This window comes from Aquarana catesbeiana, linkage group LG04 (assembly GCF_042186555.1).
Source record: "Aquarana catesbeiana isolate 2022-GZ linkage group LG04, ASM4218655v1, whole genome shotgun sequence".
Taxonomy (NCBI): domain Eukaryota; kingdom Metazoa; phylum Chordata; class Amphibia; order Anura; family Ranidae; genus Aquarana; species Aquarana catesbeiana.
The window spans coordinates 383,060,708-383,074,534 of NC_133327.1; positions in this window are offsets into that span (position 1 = coordinate 383,060,708).

Here is a 13,827-nt window from a genome sequence, read left to right on the forward strand (position 1 = left end):
TCCTCTGCACAGTGTGCACCTAAAGCTACCTGAAGAAAATTGGTGGTGTTCTTCTGATCCTATTAGTACTGCAGGCAGCTGCAGTATTTACAAGTTAGTGTAGTGCGTGCTCTGCACAGTGTGCACCTAAAGTTACCTGAAGAAAATTGGTGGTGTTCTTCTGATCCTATTAGTACCACAGGCAGCTGCAGTATTTAAAGTTAGTGTAGTGCGTCCTCTGCACAGTGTGCACCTAAAGCTACCTGAAGACAATTGCTGTTGTTCTTCTGATCCTATTAGTACCGCAGGTAGCTGCAGTATTTACAAGTTAGTGTAGTACGTCTGTCACGTACCTGGTGGGTGAGCCTGACATGTAGAGGAAGGCCTCTTGTACAGCTCTGCCTCGAGAGCCCCTGATAGTGGGACAGAAGGCTCAGGAGCACGGTGGGGTAAGAGTGCCTAGGATCAGTCCAGAAGTCTGTATCAGCGGAAGCCAGGAACTTGCAGCAGGAAGCCGGAACACAGCAGGTAGCAGGCAGGAGAGGTGGCAGATGGCAGACAGACTTGGCAGGAGATGGGTAGAGATGCACCACTGGACGCAGGAGCTCGAAGCAGGCTGGACAGCCAGAAGCAGGGTCAGACAAATCGGGTAGGAAGCTGACAGGCAGATCAGGGAGAAGTGGCAGGCAGAAGCATAGTCGGGTCACAGGCAGGTCTTGGCAACAGACGGGCAAATCAGGCATAGACAGCAGGCAGAGGCGTAGTCGGGTCACAAGCAGGTTCGGCAACAGGTGCTAGGTAGCAGGAACTGGAGACAGAGAATAGTCCGTGGAAAGCTAAGGGGTCAGGAAACAGGCAGCGGTAGTAGGGAACAAGCCGGATCGGTAGCAGAAGTCAAACAGACAGGAATCAGGACTCAGGTAACGCTGTAGACCAAGCAGCGACCAGCCAGTGTTAAAGCTCCATTTAAATAGACCGACCAGCGCCAGTTCTGGTAACAGGTGCGTGCACGCGCCAACGCGTGGTCCCGTTTGCGCCTGCGCATCAGCAGAAGTGCCCACAGTCATTCTGGACATTCTTGGTTGGCACCTGCGCACAGGTATGTGTCTGGAAACAACAGTAGTACTTTGCAGACGTCTTCCCTGACAGCCTCCGGATGCCCAATTGGTTCCTGGTTTCTGGGGGTGACTGCGGAAAAAGGCGCGGACCAAGTCCATAGCGTGCACATCCTGTTCAGGTTCCCAGGAGTTTTCCTCTGGCCCATAGCCCTTCCACTTAATCAGGTATTGCAGACAACCCCTTCTCCTCCTGCAGTCTACAATTGCTTCCACTTCGAACTCCTCGTCCCCATTAACGATCACAGGTTCAGGCGGTCTAGTCCCCCGATTAGGAAAGGGATCCGGCACTGTGGGTTTTAGTAAAGATACATGGAACACTGGATGTATCCTATAGGAATCCGGTAAAGATAGCTCATAGGAAACGTTGTTAATTTTCCTCTTTACAAGGAACGATCCCAAAAACCTTGGGGCAAGCTTCTTTGACGGGCAAGCCAACCTCAGACTGGTTGTGGCTAACCACACCTGATCACCAGGCTGCAGGATCAGTTCTCCCCTCCTCCTTCTGTCGAAAGCCTTCTTATTATCTTCCTGCGCTTTGGTTACGGCTTCTTGCAACATCTACTGTATTCTGGACGGCTGGAACTGAGGGCTCGGAGACAAGGTCAGGCAAGAAGGTGGGATGGAAGCCATAGTTTGTGAAGAACTGAGACTGTTTAGTGGCTGAATGACAGGAGTTATTATAAGCAAAATCGGCTAATGGTAGGAGAGACACCCAGTCATCTTGGACAAAAGATGTGAAACAACGGATATATTGCTCCAAGGTTTGGTTAGTCCATTCGGTCTGTCCGTTAGACTGTGGGTGGTATGCGGATGACATAGAGAGTTTGATCCTCAGGGTCTCGCAGAGTGATTTTCAGAACCTGGATGTAAATTGACCCCTCAGTCAGATATCAATATCAACAATATCAGGTACCCCATGGAGTCTCACAACTTCCCTGATTAACACTCGAGCCGTCTCTGCAGCAGATGGTGTACCCCTTAAGGGTAAGAAGTGGGCCATCTTGGATAGGCAATCCACAATGACAAAGATGGCCGTTCAATCTTCAGAAGGTGGTAATTCCACTATAAAGTCCATCGAAATCATGCACCAAGGCCTGTCGGGCACAGGCAGAGGTCTGAGCAAGCCCCATGCCCTGTTTTGGGTGCTCTTACTCCGGATACAGGTTGTGCATGCACCTACGTAGCGTTTACAGTCTTTTTCCAGATTAGGCCACCAGAAAGTGCGTTGCACCAGCTCCATTGTCTTGCGAATCCTCAAATGCCCCGCTAAGGGATGATCATGGCAAAAACCCAACACCGGCAACCGAACTCCTTCCAGAACAAAAACTCAGTCCCCCTTCCAAAGAAGACCCTCCCTTGCCTGAAGGGTATCCCCGGTGGGAGCAGGGGTAACTGTGGAAGCTTGTCTTAACTGAGACACCAAGTCAGTCTGTAGTAGTAGGAAGTTTCCTGCTGGCAGAATGGTGTCTGACACTGGCAAGTCTTTAGGATCTTCGAACATGGAAACAAGAACCTTGAGAAGAAAAGTGCCCAACGGGCCTGGCGAGGTTTCAGACGCTTGGCAGTCCGTAAATACTCAAGGTTCTTATGATCCGTATATATCAGTATTGGGTGTGCTGCCCCTTCTAGCAAATACCTCCATTCCTCGAGGGCGGCTTTTATGGCAAGAAGTTTACGATCGCCGACATCATAGTTTTTCTCAGCAGGGGCGAGCTTCTGAAAGAAAAAGGCTACAGGGTGAATCAGATTCTTTAGACCTTGATGCTGGGACAGAACCCCTCCGACAGCACTTTCGGAAGCGTCTACCTCCAGAATGTAGGGAAGCGCTGGATCTGGATGGCTTTGAATGGGGGGCAGACGTAAACAGTCTTTTAAGAGTCTCGAAGGCAACCTGGGCTTCAGGGGACCAGTGGAAACGGACACCCTGCTTGGTAAGTTGTGTGATGGGTGTGATGATAGCCGAAAAGTTCTTGATGAATCTGCGGTAAAAATTAGCAAACCCCACAAATCGCTGGATTCCTTTCTTATCAGTGGGGGCTGGCCAGGTCAGGATTGCTGAGACTTTCTGGGGATCCATCTCAATCCCACCAGTGGAGATGATTAATCCCAAGAACCGGATACTTCGCTGCTCAAACTCACACTTCTCTGGCTTGGCATAGAGTCCATTTAAGCGTGGGCGGCAGAGAACATTCTTGACATGTTCAGGATGACTTGCAAGAGAAGTGGAGAACACAAGTATGTCATCTAAGTAAACGATAACAAAGATGTCTAGGTAGTCCTTAAAGACATCATTAATGAAATGCTGAAACATAGCTGGCGCATTACACAAACCAAATGGCATGACAAGATACTCGTAATGGCCAAAACGGGTGCGAAAGGCAGTCTTCCACTCATCTCCCTTCCGTATGCGGATAAGGTTGTAGGCTCCCCTCAAGTCTAGTTTGGTGAAGATAGAAGCAGAGGGAAGTCTTTGGAAAAGTTCTGGAACCAGGGGAAGGGGATAACGGTTCTTCACCGTGATCTTATTTAGTTCGCGATAATCTACGCACGGCCATAGAGAATGGTCCTTCTTTTCCACAAAGAATGTTCCCGCCCCAGCGGGTGAAGTAGAGGGGCGGATGAACCCCTTTTGAAGACTCTCGTCAATGTACTCCTTCAGAGCACCTAGTTCCTTTTTGGACAGAGGGAAGATCCGACCAAATGGAATTGCAGCCCCTGACAGGAGTTCGATGGGGCAATCGTAGGCTCCTTGTGCAGGTAGGGTGTCTGCCCCCCGCTTACTAAAAACGTCCAGATATTCATGATAGGCCTCGGACCCCCTTTGGTAAAGTTCAGTATCAATGTCCATACAAAGTAGCGCAGTGGGTGACATGTTGGGCTCAGATAGACAGTGCTCCTGACAGTAGGATGACTGGTACTTGATGCTGCCAGAGCTCCAATCAATCAGCGGGTTATGGGCCTGAAGCCATGGTAGGCCCAGAATGACAGGAAACAGGGGTGAGGAAATTGCGTCTAAACGTAAAAGTTCCTTGTGATTGGTAGGAGTCAACAATGGAGGAGTCTCCTTAGTCACCAGTCCAGACTTAACACAGGAGCAATCGGCCAGAAATACAGTAAGTCCTTGCTCCTTGGGTAGAAGAGGAATATGTTGCTGACCTGTGAATGCCAAGTCGATGAAGCAACTGCAGGCCCCAGAGTCCACAATTGCTGTTGTAGATACGCTTCTGCCTGGAAGCTGGAAGGTGATGGGAAGCGCCAGTTGAGCAGAGGTTACTGGCAGGACTTACTGGGTAACTGAAGAAGCGGTGAGACATCTAAGTCCTTTAGTTGGGCAGTTACGTACATAATGGCCGCCCCTCCACGGTAGAGGCAGAGATTGCCCTGACAGCGTCTTGACCGTTCTTCAAAGGAGAGTGATGGGCGGATCAGGCCAATCGTGTGGACGTTGCTGTTGTCGGTTTGGATGAAGGTAACTTAACAGGTGTTAGCTGGGCCCGAACTGGAACTTTAGGTATCATCCATAAAGGTTGGGATGGACCAGTAGACCTTTCTTGCCTGCGCTCTTGGAGACGACGGTCAATCTGAATGGATACAGAAATTAAGTCCTCTAGTGAACTCGGCACCCCCACACGAGCTAACTCATCTTTCAGGTCCTCTGCTAATCCCAGGCGGAACTGATGCCACAATGCAGCGTTGTTCCAACCTGTGTCTGCACTCCAGCAACTGAAGTCCGTAACATAGTCCTCGACCACTCGGCGGCCTTGCTGGAGTGCATGGAGAGAAGACTCGGCAGTAGCAGTTCGTTGAGGGTCCTCATACAATCAGGACATAGCCTGGAAGAAGGAGGACATGGTATCAAGTTGTGCATCCCTTACTTCCAGCAGACGATGAGCCCAGGTTTGGGGTTCACCCTGGAGCAGAGATATGATGAACCCCACCTTGGTAGTCTCGGTAGAGAAAGTCCGTGGTTGAAGTGAAAAATAGAGCTGGCAGGCATTGCGGAATGCTCTAAACCTGGACCGGTCACCAGAGAACCGTTCAGGACAAGGCATCCATGGCTCGGGGGATGTCATCACTGTAGAGGAATCAGTACTGGACACTGTCCGGGTTGACACAGTTTCAGAAAATGCTGCCGCAGGAATGGCAGGAAGAGGCAGGACCTGCACACGTTCTTCAAGCTGAACAAACTTTTCCTGCAGGGTCTTGATTGCTCGTGTCAAGCCTGCGATGCCCTGACAGACTCCAGATATGAGAGAGGTTCCTCCTGCAGGCTCAGTCATGGCTGCTTGGTATGGTCACGTACCTGGTGGGTGAGCCTGACGTGTAGAGGAAGGTCTCTCATACAGCTCCGGCTCGAGAGCCCCTGATAGTGGGACAGAAGGCTCAGGAGCACGGTGGGGTAAGAGTGCCTAGGATCAGTCCAGAAGTCTGTATCAGCGGAAGCCAGGAACTTGCAGCAGGTAGCAGGCAGGAGAGGTGGCAGATGGCTGGCAGACTTGGCAGGAGATGGGTAGAGATGCACCACTGGACGCAGGAGCTCGAAGCAGGCTGGACAGCCAGAAGCAGGGTCAGACAAATCAGGTAGGCAGCAGACAGGCAGATCAGGCAGAAGTGGCAGGCAGAAGCGTAGTTGGGTCACGGGCAGGTCTTGGCAACAGATGGGCAAATCAGGCATAGACAGCAGGCAGAGGCGTAGTCGGGTCACAAGCAGGTTCGGCAACAGGTGCTAGGTAACAGGAACTGGAGACAGAGAATAGTCCGTGGAAAGCCAAGGGGTCAGGGCAGGAAGCAGGCAGCGGTAGTAGGGAAGAAACCAGATCGGTAGCAGAAGTCAAAAAGACAGGAATCAGGATTCAGGTAACGCTGTAGACCAAGCAGCAACCAGCCAGTGTTAAAGCTCCGTTTAAATAGACCGACTGGCGCCAGTTCTGGTAACAGGTGCGCGCACGTGCGTGGGCCCAACGCGCGGTCCCGTTCGCGCACGTGCATGCGCATCAGCAGTAGCACCCACAGTCATTCTGGACATTCTTGGTTGGCGCCTGCACACAGGTATGTGCCTGGAAACAACAGTAGTACCTTGCAGACGTCTTCCCTGACAGCGTCCTCTGCACAGTGTGCACCTAAAGCTACCTGAAGAAAATTGGTGGTGTTCTTCTGATCCTATTAGTACCGCAGGCAGCTGCAGTATTTACAAGTTAGTGTACTGCGTCCTCTGCACAGTGTGCACCTAAAGCTACCTGAAGAAAATCGGTGGTGTTCTTCTGATCCTATTAGTACCACAGGCAGCTGCAGTATTTACAAGTTAGTGTAGTGCGTCCTCTGCACAGTGTGCACCTAAAGCTACCTGAAGACAATTAGTGGTGTTCTTCTGCTCCTAGTAATACCACAGGAAGGCAGCTACAGTATTTACAGTTAGTGTACTGTGTCCTCTGCACAGTGTGCACCTAAAGCTACCTGAAGAAAATTGGTGGTGTTCTTCTGATCCTATTAATACCACAGGCAGGCAGCTACAGTATTTACAGTTAGTGTACTGTGTCCTCTGCACAGTGTGCACCTAAAGCTACCTGAAGACAATTGCTGTTGTTCTGCTCCTAGTAATACCACAGGCAGACAGCTACAGTATTTACAGTTAGTGTACTGTGTCCTCTGCACAGTGTGCACCTAAAGCTACCTGCATAAAATTGGTGGCGTTCTTCTGATCCTATTAATACCACAGGCAGGCAGCTACAGTATTTACAGCTATGCCCTGTACAAACAATAGGATTTTCAGATGGAAAATGTGTGATAGGACCTTGTTGTCGGAAATTCCGACTGTGTGTAGGCTCCATCACACATTTTCCATAGGAATTTCCGACACACAAAGTTTGAGAGCAGGCTATAAAACTTTCCGACAACAAAATCCGATCGGTTAAATTCCGATCGTGTGTACACAAATTCAACGCACAAAGTGCCACGCATGCTCAGAATAAATTAAGAGACGAAAGCTATTGGCTACTGCGCCGTTTATAGTCCTGACGTATGTGTTTTACGTCACCGCGTTCAGAACGATCGGATTTTCCGACAACTTTGTGTGACCGTGTGTATGCAAGACAAGTTTGAGCCAACATTCGTTGGAAAAAATCCATGGATTTTGTTGTCGGAATGTCCGATAAATGTCCGACCATGTGTACAGGGCATTAGTGTACTGCGTTCTCTGCACAGTGTGCACCTAAAGCTACCTGAAGACAATTGCTGTTGTTCTGCTCCTATTAATACCACAGGCAGGCAGCTACAGTATTTACAGTTAGTGTACTGTGTCCTCTGCACAGTGTGCACCTAAAGCTACCTGAAGACAATTGCTGGTGTTCTCATACTAATAATACTTCAGGCAGGCAGTTGATTCTGCTAGCTACAGTATTAGTATATATATATATACATCCCAGCTTTGTGCAGCTACATCTCACTGCAGGCCATTAGTATGTCTGGAAGGCCAACAAGGAGAGGCAGACAGTCTGTCTAGAGGCAACAGTGCTGGTCGTGGAGACGCTGCATTCTCATCAGCACGTGGCCTTGGGACACGCTTGTCCTTTTTTTCGGCAGCTGGGCATGTTGAGCCGCAACATGCGGAAGACTTGACCAAGCCGTCCTCCTCATCCTCTCTCACCCAGGCTCAGGGTACTTTGTCTAGCAAAGCAGCTGCCAACGCGGCCTCTTCCCTCGGCTCAATGGCATCAGTCACTCCTTCCCTAGCCCCACCATGTCCTGCTGAGGAGTCCCCCGAACTGTTTGACCACAGTGTTGGGTACATGCTTCAGGAGGATGCCCAGTGTTTTGAAGGCTCCGATAATGGTACCCAGCTAGAGGAAGGCAGTAACGTGAGCCCAGAGAGAGGGGGTGCCCAAGGACAGCAATCTGGCAGTCATGTTTTTTTGATTGAAAATGTATACTTTATTTTGCAAGAAAATATACAAAAAACAAATAGTTCAACGGGGTACATTCCACTCTGTACTGTGACGCAGCGCATATATACACTACATAACAATACATTTCCAAGCATACAAATAAATTACATTCATCCTGCGGTATGATGCCTTATGTGTTGCACAGAGTAATGGTACCCCGAAACATCACATCATGCATGACGCCGCATTACCCTGAAAGCATTACTTCAAAAACATGTCACAAAAAGTCAGGTCATACTGTTTAGTAGCATTCAAATGGGCAACGGGTGTGATGGGGGGGTGGAGGAGCTGGGGTAGGGGAGGGAGAAAAGAGTTCACAGGCCTGAAGCTTTATTGAACTGCCAAAGTATACACAGGTGGGGAAGGGGGGGGGGGGGATCTTCAGACCTCCTCTTCCTCCTTGAAGTCCATCAAGTGATAGTCTCTGAGCAGACGGTAGACCAGTCTGCGACAGTCCCCGATGGACATCCTCTCCCACTGGTGGATGAGGCGCTTTCTGGTGCACCACAAAGTGTTCTTAAAGCAACACAGCACCCTCCAGGCACCATCAATGTCCTCCTGTGAATGAGTTCCACAGAAGAGTCCGTTCAACACACCAAAGTGTGTGATAGCAGTCTGTGGTACAAAGTCCTTCAGTTCAGGTTTCAAGGCCCTCAACAGGTCCTGTGCAAAGGGGCACTCCCAGAAAACATGAAAAGCAGTTTCCTCCTGGATGATGCAAAAGGGGCAGTGCCTGTATCTGCACAGGTTTCTGGCATGCAGGGGATGATGAGGTTACTGACTCCACGTGGGTGCCTGATAGGAGAGAGGAGGAGGAGGACGAGGAGGAGGCACATCACCAACAAGGCAGGATGCCCTCCAGGGGCCAGCTTAAGGGCAGCACACCGACTGCATCACACCGCAGAGCTCCGCATGAGCAGGGCGCTGCTGTCTCTGCGCGTTAAAAAGTTCTTTGGTGTGGGCCTTTTTTGAGACGAGTGCATCAGATCACACCGTTGCTATTTGCAACATATGTCGCAAGCGTATCTCGCGTGGCCAAAACATCACCCGCTTGGGCACCACATGCTTGACCAGACATATGTTGACCTGCCATGCAGTTCGTTGGCAAGCGTACCTAAAAGACCCACACCAAAGAACAAAGAAGACCCCTCCTTGCTAATCATCAGCTGGGATTTCCAACCCCACTATACCTTCAGTCCTCTCTGAGACCTGCACTGAGAGGAATAAAGGTTTAGAATTAGGTGTGTCACAGCCAAGTACTTGGGGGCAATCTGTTATCGGTACACCGACGTCAGATTGTACCAGGCAAATTTCCCTGGCCCAGCTGCTGCACCGCCGAAAGAAGTTCGCTCCCAGCCATCCACATGCCCAGCGGTTGAATGCTAGCTTGGCTAAATTGCTAGCACTTCAACTGCTGCCTTTTCAGTTGGTAGACTCTGTCCCCTTCCGTGAGTTTGTGGAATGTGTGGTTTCTTTAGTGGCAGGTTCCCAAATGCCACTTTTTCTCACAGTAGGCGATTCTGGCTCTCTACCGGCATGTAGAAGGCAAAGTCTTGGCCTCGCTGGACAGGGCGGTCAGCGGTAAGGTGCATATTACCGCTGACTTATGGTCCAGCAGGTATGGACAGGGATGTTACCTATCTTTCACCGTGCACTGGGTGACTCTTCTGGCAGCTGGGAAGGATGCAGGACAGGGTGCAGTAGTGTTGGAGGTTGTTCCGCACGCAGGCAAAAAGATGCCATGCGGTGCTTGAGCTGGTGTGCTTGGAGGACAAGAGCCACACTGGGGTAGAGATTCTGTCAGCTATGCAGGGGCAGGTTCAGAGGTGGTTGACGCCATGCCAGCTTAAGGCAGGTATGGTGGTTTGCGACAATGGCACCAACCTCCTCTCCGCCCTCAGACAGGGACAACTGACCCATGTGCCCTGTTTGGCTCACGTGCTTAACTTAGTGGTGCAGCAGTTCTTGGACAGGTACCCGGGCTTACAGGATGTCCTGAGGCAGAACAGGAAAGTCTGTGTGCATTTCCTCAGGTCATATAATTCCAGTGCTTGGCTGGCTGACCTCCAAAAGGAATTTAACCTGCCCAAGAACCCCCTAATCTGTGACATGCCCACCAGGTGGAACTCAACGTTGGCCATGCTGCAGCAGCTGCACATGCAGCAGAGGGCGAACAATGAGTACCTATGCGACCATGGCACCAGGACAGGGTCAGGGGACCTTGATTTTTTTTCCCCACGCCAGTGGGCTATGATCAGGGATGCATGCACTGTCCTGTCACCATTTGAGGAGGCCACGGGAATAGTGAGCAGTAACGGTGCATGCATCAGTGACACTGTACCTCTTATCCACCTGTTGGAGCACATGCTGGGTGGAATAATGATCACGGCACTTGAGGCAGAACAAAGGGAGGAAGAGGAGGACTTCATTATCTCTCAAGGGCCCCTTTATCCAGACAGTGTTCCTGCGTGCCCGCCGATCACACAGGAAGAGGACGAGGAGGAGGAGGAGGATTGTGTCTGCATGGAGGTGGAGCCTGGCACTCAGCAACAGCAGCAGTCTTCAAGGGATCATTTACAGTCCCAAGAAACCCATGGACTTGTACATGGCTGGGAGGAGGTGGCTGCGGATAATGTCGTCCTTAGTGACCCAGAGGACTCCGGACCGAATGCCTCAACAAACCTATGCTGCATGGCCTCCCTGATCCTGTAAAGCCTGCGGAAGGATCCTCGTATTCATGGTATCAAGGAGAGGGATCAATTCTGGCTGGCAACCCTCCTTGATCCACGTTACAAGGGTAAGGTTGCAGGCCCTATCTTGCCATCGCAGAGGGAGCAGAGGATGAAATATCTTCGAGAGGCCTTGCAGAAAGATCTGTGCAACGCATTCCCAGAGACTGGGAGGTTACAAACTCCTGTTCTTGAACAACGTGTTGCTGAGGCTTCGGTCAGTCAAAGAAGGAGCGGTGAAGAAGGTGGCCGATGCGTTCAGACAATTTTTTAGTCCGCAGCCCCAAGGTATGATTGGTTCCAGCAACTATCGCCAGCGTCTGTTTTACATGGTGCAGGAATACCTAGGAACAAGATCTGACTTGGACACCTTTCCCACCGAAAATCCTCTGGGTTACTGGGTCTTGAGGATGGATCACTGGCCAGAGCTTGCACAGTATGCAATTGAGCAACTGGCCTGTCCTGCATCCAGCGTTCTTTCGGAACGCACATTCAGTGCTGCTGGAGACTTTGCAACCGATCACTGGGTGTGCCTGTCCACCGACTCGGTCGATCGACTGACCTTCATAAAAATGAATCAGTCTTGGATTGCCACCAGCTACCAGGCACCTGATGCTGATGTAACCGAATAATTTTTTTTGAAATATCAGATCCCTTCAAGACTGCCTATACTGATGCTGAGTGACTATCCTGTGATTATCCTCTTCCTCCTCAATGATCATGCTGATAGCTTGTAAGAACATTTTTGGTTCTGGGCGCCGCCACCAGTGCCTAAGGCCCAATTTTTCAGCCCCTGTTTAACAGGGGCGCGTAATTACAATTTTTGATGCAATATTTTGCAGGAGGGTTCGTTGCTGCGCTCAACTAGAGTATCTGTGAGGGGTTGCAGTGTTGTGGCACCAGCACCATTGCCTAAGGCCCAATTTTTCAGCCCCTGTTTAACAGGGGCGTGTAATTACAATTTTTGATGCAATACTTTGCATCAGGGCTCATTTCTGCGCTCCAACTAGAGTATCTGTGAGGAGTTGCAGTGTTGTGGCACAAGCACCAGTGCCCAAGGCCCAATTTTTCAGCCCCTGTTCAATAGGGACATGTAATTACAATTCTTGATCTAATATTTCACAGCAGGGCCCATTCCTGCGCCCACAAAGAGTAACTGTGAGGGCTTACAGTGTTGTGGCAACACCAACACCTAAGGCCCCAATTTCTGCAGAGTATATAGGGCAGGCCCCTACTTTCAAACATCCAACTCCGACTACTACTTGCAAACGGAAGGAGACAACAGGAAGTGAGATGAAATCTACCCCTAGGAAGGGAAATTCTCTCCTGTAAGAGTTAATATGGGAAAAACATGTCTCCTCTCCACTGATGCTTTATCACCAATCCTTGTTTCACTAAAAACCCCAAATTTTCAAAAAATATTTGTCATTGGGACAGAAAGTGAGGTGAAATCTTTAGAAGAGGTGCACAGACAGCAAAACAAAATTTACAGGGGTGATAACCCTTCCCTATGTTTTCCAAAAAGCTTAAAAATAGATTTTTTTGCTTGAGCTACACTTTAAAAATGTACCAGTTCAAAATTACAAACAGATTCTACTTAACAACAAACCTACAGTCCCTGTCTTGTTTGCACCGCCTGTATACTGCTGTTCAGAGTATATAGGGCCTGGGTGCCCCACGCCTTTCCTTTTTTTATTTTGGGTGCAGGGTTCCCCTTAATATCCATGCAAGACCCAAAGGGCCTGGTAATGGACTGGGGGGGGGTACCCATGCCGTTTGTCTCACTGATTTTCATCCATATTGCTGGGACCCGACATTACATTACAGCCGCAAGCAGTTTTAAATTACATTTTGTGCAGGGACTGTTCTAAGCACGGGAAACACATGCCACTTTACAGGCATACAATAGACACCCCCCAGGTACAATATTTAAAGGAATATTTCACTTTTTTTTCACTTTAAACATCATTAAAATCACTGCTTCCGAAAAAACTGTAGTATTTTAAAGTTTTTTTTGCATTGATACATGTCCCCTGGGGCAGGACCCAGGTCCCTAAAGCCTTTTTAGGACAATACCATGCATATTAGCCTTTAAAATAAACACTGTTGATTTTGAACGTTTGACTCCCATAGACTTTAATGGGGTTCTAAAGTTCACGCAAACTTTCGGTCCGTTCGCAGGTTCTGGTGCGAATCGAACCGGGGGGTGTTCGGCTCATCCCTAGTAGTGAGTGTACTAATTATGGCTACAAAGAAACTAACATGTGCTTTTAGGTATACACACTCACTTAACCACTGTCCTGGCCTTAGAACCATGTAAATTCACAGGCAAAGGGATGCAAACACAAAAAGAATTAAGGGAGGTGGAAATCTAACACCTGCAGCCATTCATTTAATGAAAGCATGTTGCTCAATGTTAGAGGCTTTTTTAGAAACTACAATGGGTCTGTTCACACTTGCATATTATTTGCGAGTCTGCAATGAGGCACATTTCACACAGAGAAGGTAAGTTATAAAATAAATCAAACTAACCTAACTTATATTGTCTTAGCCAGGACAGGCATGTTTGTGAGGGTTAGATATTTCACCGCAAGGGTATAACGGAAAATTGAATACTTACCTTTCCGTAATTTTCCTTTCCTGGTGCCTGCCCATGGCAGCATACCCATGGTTGGTTGCTCCGCCCTCTACCAACCCACAGGACCATTTTAACTCTATAAAAAAGAGTTCCTCCCCTTAGTCAGTATTCTTGTAACTAGATTGTAACGCTAAGGATCATTGAAGGGAGGGTGTATGCTGCCATGGGCAGGCACCAGGAAAGGAAAATTACGGAAAGGTAAGTATTCAATTTTCCATTTTCCTGGTGCCTCCATGTCAGCATACCCATAAATAAATAACTCGCTTACAGGGAGGGTACTGCAATAAAGCAATTTAATTAAACAAAAAGCTACAGTACAGATGACTGTAAAGTCCTTTACCCAAACTCTCGTGAAGTAAGGACTGCTGAGTCCACACTATAGTGGGACATGAACGTGCTGAAGGATGACCAGCTGGCCACTC